Source organism: Arvicanthis niloticus, chromosome 4 (assembly GCF_011762505.2).
Source record: "Arvicanthis niloticus isolate mArvNil1 chromosome 4, mArvNil1.pat.X, whole genome shotgun sequence".
Classification (NCBI taxonomy): Eukaryota; Metazoa; Chordata; class Mammalia; order Rodentia; family Muridae; genus Arvicanthis; species Arvicanthis niloticus.
The window spans coordinates 116,402,015-116,408,704 of record NC_047661.1 but is presented as its reverse complement, the minus strand read 5'-3'; the positions used below and the strand labels follow the sequence as shown (position 1 = coordinate 116,408,704).

At 37.6% G+C, this 6,690-nt stretch overlaps 1 non-coding gene across 1 annotated transcript; it reads right to left on the bottom strand.

The window, feature by feature from the left end:
* Positions 1 to 1,802: 1,802 nt before the first annotated feature.
* Positions 1,803 to 1,876, bottom strand: Trnan-guu (transfer RNA asparagine (anticodon GUU)). The gene has a single exon. It is a non-coding gene; the product is annotated as a tRNA-Asn (tRNA).
* Between the last annotated feature and the right edge of the window lie 4,814 nt (positions 1,877 to 6,690).

Here is a 6,690-nt window from a genome sequence, read left to right as displayed (position 1 = left end):
TTGATATTTGCTAATAAGTCAGGACTAAATTCTGAAAACAGATTTTTTTAAAAGCCAAGTGTAAGTAGTTAACCCTTTTCTGATATGGTGTTGGCCTCTCTATTCCTTCAGGTGTCACTCCTTACTGAATAATGCCACTGTTGATATTAGGCAGTAATTCTACTTCCAAACAAATTGAATGCCTAGGTGTATCTCCTAGGAACGTTACACTGGAAGTAAATTAAGGTAAGAATTTTAAATACCAGCAGAAAGGTATTAAGTGGAGGTGACATTCAAAACTGTGACAACAATTCTAATCAAAATACCTCAAATTGATATTTTAAAATTTTCCATGAGATAACAAAATTCTCTCATTCAGAAACTACAATGCAAAGAGAATCAGTTTCTAATGTTTAGGGAATTTTTCAACAAGCATTATTTTTTTGTATTTGAGCCTTTAAATTAGTTTTATTAAGGTAAACATTAGTTTCAATAAAGTGACATATTTTAGACTTGGAAAATTTGGCAGGTTGATTCCTGTATATTGTAGAGTCGAGTCTAGTGACAAGACAGTTAACACTTACCTCATCTCTATGTAGTCCTGTTGTAACTGTGTTTTACCTCCCACTCCTGTGAAACTGCTGATGCAGGCAACTAAAAATTTGTTTTTTCCTGAAGAATTATACATGAACAAATGAATGAATAAATGAATGAATGAGTGAGTGAATGAATGAGATCATATCTAGCAGACATTTTGTCATTTTGTTTTGTTTATTTTTTTAATTCTGGATTATTGGTTTATTAAGTCTTTATGTGTATGTGTGCGTGCACATGTGTGCATATGTGTGTGGGGGGGTGTGGGTGTGTGTATATAGTCAGGTATGTGAGTACAGGTACTCATATGACTCTGAGGAAGGTCAGGTAACAACTTCATGTACCAGTCAATCAGTCTGCCTCCTACCTTGAAATCTATCTCTCTCTCTCTCTCTCCCTTTCTCTCTCTCTCTCTCTCCCTTTCTCTCTCTCTTTCTCTCTCTTCAGTATCCTTCTTTCCATCTCTTTTTCTTCCATTTTAAATGGAGAGAGGAAAGAAGGCAGCCAGGAATCTATTTTGAGTGACATAAAGCCAGTTTAGCTCATGGACCACATAGGAATCTTAATCACTGGTCCTTGAGCACCAAACCTTATTTATACAAACAGAGAGTCAAGTAAAGTCAGGAAGATTAACCACAATACAGTTCCTGAGTATTGCCTACAGTGGTACTTTGGTTACAGTTCATTCTTTTATGAACTCGCACTACTCAGGGGCTCAGATAGTGGCAGAATCAATTGACTACAGTGAGACGTGAGACAGGGAAGCATCCTGAAGATACACACTGGCACTACTCATTATTGGCATGTTTGGATATCATTGTATTGTTTCTCTCCCAAAGTGAGAAGTTTAACAGCAGGCCACGAGTGTCTGCTTTCTGGGAAGAACACATTTGTACATGTGGTTTGAGAGGAGGAGAGATGTTGAAGGTTTAAACTTTAGCAATATATATGGTTTTGAAAGATTTAATGGATAAAATTAAGTAGTTTTTGGAAGAAAAAGTCTATGACAGGATTTGGTGGGAAAGGCTACGTTTCTTTTTTTTTTTTTCTTTTTTTTTTTTTTTCTTTTTTTTTTGGTTTTTTTGAGACAGGGCTTCTCTGTGTATCCCTGGCTGTCCTGGAGCTCACTCTGTAGACCAGACTGGCCTCGAACTCAGAAATCTGCCTGCCTCTGCCTCCCAAGTGCTGGAATTAAAGGTGTGCGCCACCACTGCCCGGCAAAGCTGAGGCATCTCTGGGTGGGCTCGAACCACCAACCTTTCGGTTAACAGCTGAACGCGCTAACCGATTGCGTCACAGAGACTCTGGTAAGGCTAAGTTTTCTTAATAACCTCAAAACAATCCAATATTTAGTCTGTGAATAATTTCTCCTCATCCTTAAAACTGATGCAAAGATTGTGTTACCCTGTCTCCAAAAGTCTCTGCATCTGGAGGACTTCCTGGTACAATGTGTCCACAGGAGTCACTGGCAGCTGCTTGCTCCAACTTGCACCACAGAGGACTCTCAAACACCAGAAAAGACTCTGGACAAATCTAGTTCACTTCCTAGGTTTTTTTTTTTTTTTTTTTTTTCTACTTCTTTACAAACTGCTCTGTTTTAAAATTGGCAAGCGTCTAGACAATTCTCTCTCTGGGACAGTCGGTGCTTTGATTCATCTAATCACGATGAACAAAACACTTCAGAGGAACAACAGGTAAAGACTGATCAAAGGCTATCACAGAACCGCTCATTCCCTGTAAGAGCTCAGGCAACAACCTAATATTGCCTGTGCAGCCTTCAGATCTCTGCTTGAAGAGGGAGCATTTCAGTTCTGTGGGTTAATCAGGCACTCTCTGTAACAGCTGCTTGATGATAAAGATCACGGAGAAAGGGAAGGAGCAGAACAAAAGTGGAGGGGAAAGCAGGATTCTAAGCATCTTCCATTTGGCCAGCAGAAGGCTTGGCTTTCTGGATACCCGCTAATGCATAGGGCTCTGTCCATGCAAATTTTCCTTTTGTATCTTTTCTTTTCAAATCATTTCTCCTTAATCCAGCAGGGAGGAATACATATATAAAAAGGGCAAGCCATCTGGGTTTCTACACTAAGGAATCTTAAACATGGAATTTGCATATGGTATTTATTCTCCTTTACAAAAAAAACACATAAATGACTTGGGGGGAGGTAGTTTGTGATTAGCTTTGAAATATCTTGTGTTAAGTGTTCATAGAGTTGGTATCCTCTGTCCCCACAAAAACGGAAAGATCATGGAATGTCAAGACAATTCTCAGGGAAAAATGAAGTCTCTGTCTCACACTTGCAGATTCCTCTTAACCTTGATTTTTGTTTCTATAGACTTTATTGTCTTCTTTGGCCTGTGATATTTTCTCAAGTTGCTATTTGTGCAATAATGGCTCCCTGTGATACCGAAGAGTTCCTGGAGTTTGTCACTGTGATTTAGATTGGCACTTTTGTCTCCAGCTGTCAGACTCCCTGCCACCCTCCTGTAAACTCTAGTATTTTCTTCTTTCCGAACCCATTCTCCTTTGTTCCTGTTTAGCGCATGCTTTCTGGTGGCCAATGAACATATAAGTTAGCCACATCAAAGTGTGAGGAACAGCAAAGGAAAGCTGTAGTTATCAGCACAAAGGAAGATTTAAAAAAAAAAAAAAAAAAGTTTACTGCAATAAAGAAAAATAATGTTTGAGATGAGGGGTAAAGAATACTAGGAAGATTTGTCTAAGTAAATCGTCATTTTGGGAGTCAGAAAAGCTAAAGTGCCTGAGCTGTTCACACAGGGTGCCACACCTGTCCTCTCAGAAGTAGGTCCATGAGTTTGAGGTCAGCCTAGGTTGCATAGTAAGTTTCAGGACAGCCTGGACTAGAGTAAGACAGTGTTCCAAAATAAATAAATACAAAATAAAGATTAAAAAGATACATTTCAGTAGGTGAACTGGAACAGGTCTTAGGTGTGAGACTCGGTGGTTAGATTCATTTTTGTGATTGATCATAGATTAGAAATGAACATTTTATCATGAAGGATCTATTTATCAGTCAACTGTTCACCACTATGTCAAACATCTGTCAAAGAAAATCAAAGTAGTAGGGTTCTTTCACTTTAGTTATATGCCTCGATGTGAGGGCTTGTCTGTATGCATATGCTTTGCTTAAATATTTGGGGCCAGTAGAGGCCAAGGAAAGGCATTAGCATTCTTGGGGCTTGGATTGAAGGAGTTTGTGAGCCCCGCTCCCCCAGTTAGGTGCTAGTAACCTAACTAGCACAGTCCCATGAAAAGTTATTTTTGCTCAAGCTGTCTACAGTTTGGCAGTAAGGTGAGGACAGAGGGGGAGTAGGAAAGCATGACAGTGAAAGCATGTGGTAGAGGAAGCTGATAGCATCTTAGACCCACAAAGCATGGTGGGGGTGGGGGTAGTCATTAGAAGAGAGGAAGGAAAGGAGAGGGGGCAGGGAGGGAGAGAAGGGGGAAAGAGGGGGCAGAGAGTGAGTGAGTGAGTGAGTGAGTGAGTGAGTGAGTGAGTGAGTGAGTGAAACAGAAAGAGGGGGAAAAGGAAGGAGAGAGAGGGTGGAGGCAGGAAGGGTTAGAGGGAGTAAGTGGGAGAGAGGGGAAGAGAGAGGGAGAGAAAGGGAGGGAGGAAGGGAGGAAAGATGAGAAAGAAAAAGAGAGAAAGAGAGAGAAGAAAGAATGTTCCCTTAAAGGCCCCTTCAAATACATGTACTTAGTGATCTTTCTTCAGCTGTGCCCAAGATCCTATGTCCACCACCTCACAAGAGTGACACAAGTTGGAGACAAAGTTTTCAATTTTGTTTTAGTGGAAACTCCAGGTGTAAACTTAACAAGATACAAATAAAATAAAATACAATGAAATATCAAACATGTATCAAAGAGTAAATTCTGAAATATATTTGTAGTATCACTTTCTATGTATGAACCTATCTTAAAATACTTCAACTCAGTGTAGTGTGCTATGTTGGTGGTCATGGTATGTCTGTAACTGTGTGTATGTTTGTGTCTAACTTTAGTCTAATCTACAAGAGCTTTGGAACAAGGTCTAAAGATGTATACCTATCATCTAGGAACTAGAAAAGCAGAGGTAGGAGAATCATGACTTTGAAGTTTGGGGTTAATTTCAACCATCTTAATTAAGAATGTAGACTCCAGGTTTGTTTAATACCTAAACTACAAAATCAAGAATTCATATTTCCCAATGATCTTTAGTGCCATCTGTCTTTGGAAGTTTGTAAATTAGTACAAAAGATAGTATAGAAAATGAATCTGTCACATGAGATGTTTAAAGTATCTGCATACACAGCACGTTGTATATGTGAAAACCATCTAAGGCACCAGACCTCACTGAGACATCAAACAAACAATTACACCATCTCTTATCAATCTGAAGGAGAGCTAGATTTCCATGTTAGTACACGATCAGATAGTCTCTAGGTTGACTTTGATTCAAGAATCTCACCAGCATGCCTAAATGATGATGAGCTCAATTAAAATTATATGGAAGCCCATACGGTTGATTTGGGCCTTTACTAGAATGAGCATCGATATTCTGAAATTTCTTCTTATAGTTTTTACTTTCTACTATGAGTAATGTGAAAAAATAAACATATGAATTCCCCTTAAACATTGTCAACTCCTTTTATACCAGCTCAAAGGTAAAACTCGGACTAGGGAGCTGGATGACTCAGCTGTTAGGATAACTTGCTGGTTCCTCCGATGATCTGAGTTTAGTTCTCAGCACTCATATCCAATTGTTCAAAACTGTGGTAAATCCCACTCTAGGGTCTGACACCCTCTTCTAGCCTTTAAGGCCACCTGAACATATGTCAAACACACATACACCCCAATTAATTAATACATATTATATATAATAAAATATATAATATGTAATCAATATATAATATTTAATATATAATGTAAAATATGTAATATAATAAATAATATATAATATGCAATGTGTAACATGTAATAAGAAACATAATGTATAATGTATAACATATAATATATGATATATTTATATGGATGAATCCTTAAACAATGCCATAAGGAAAACCAAAACAATGTTGTCTGAGAGAGGATGAAGCTGTTGAAAGAAATTAGAAGAACTTTAAAAAGATATCAATAACATCTATTTGAGGTCATTGTAATTTGGGCTGGTAAATAAATATGATAATATAGTGATATTAGAAAGATAAAGGTCAAAATGTCTGAAGATATTAAACAAGAGCTTTTTGTTCCAGCCAGATGTGGTGCCACACACCAGGAGCCCTAGTGGTTGATTGTTAGAGGTAGGAGGATCACAAGTTCAAGGATATGTTCAGCTTTACAATGAGTTTGAAGACAGCTGGGTTTAATAACCCCTGCACTTCAAATAAATAAACAACAAAGAAAAACAGAGCAACAACAAAAATGTTTCTTTTATATATAATCAAACTTTCCAATTTAAATTTAATAAAGGACTATCAAAATGGGTATATTCATAACAGGCATAAAATATTCATTTGAAATTTTTTCTTTATAATTTTGACTGAAATAATAATTGCTAAAAGAATATATTGGTGTGTATCTTTAATCTCAGCATTTAGGAGGCAGAGGCAGGTAGATATCTTTAGTTTGAAACCAGCCTGTTGTACATAGTGAGTTCTAGGAGAGCCAAAGATAAGATTTCATGTCTTGAATAAACAAAACATGAAATATTAGAAAGTTCAAGTTAAAATGGTATCAGTTTCTCTCCTAGGATCTGTCATCTTTCTAGCCAAAGGTTCTTGGAATGATAATTATTCTGCTAAATAAGCACTATTAAACTAACCAATAATGACCTATCATTATGCTTATAGGAAAATGATTTCCAAAGTGTCATCAAAGTAGTTCTATTTGTAGTAGATGATACTCAACACAGAGAAGCTTAACTTATCAATGTGCAGAGAATGAAATACTGCAGATTTCTCAGCCATAACTGGAATATATATGTATATACTGCAACCCTCGTCTGAAAGGCTAGGAAGTGATGCTGAAGAAGGAGCTCAAAGACTGTAATTTCCAGAGGTGGTAGATGTCTATCAGGAGAGAGTGTCTTGTAGACACACCAGGACAGCTTAATATCTGATCTC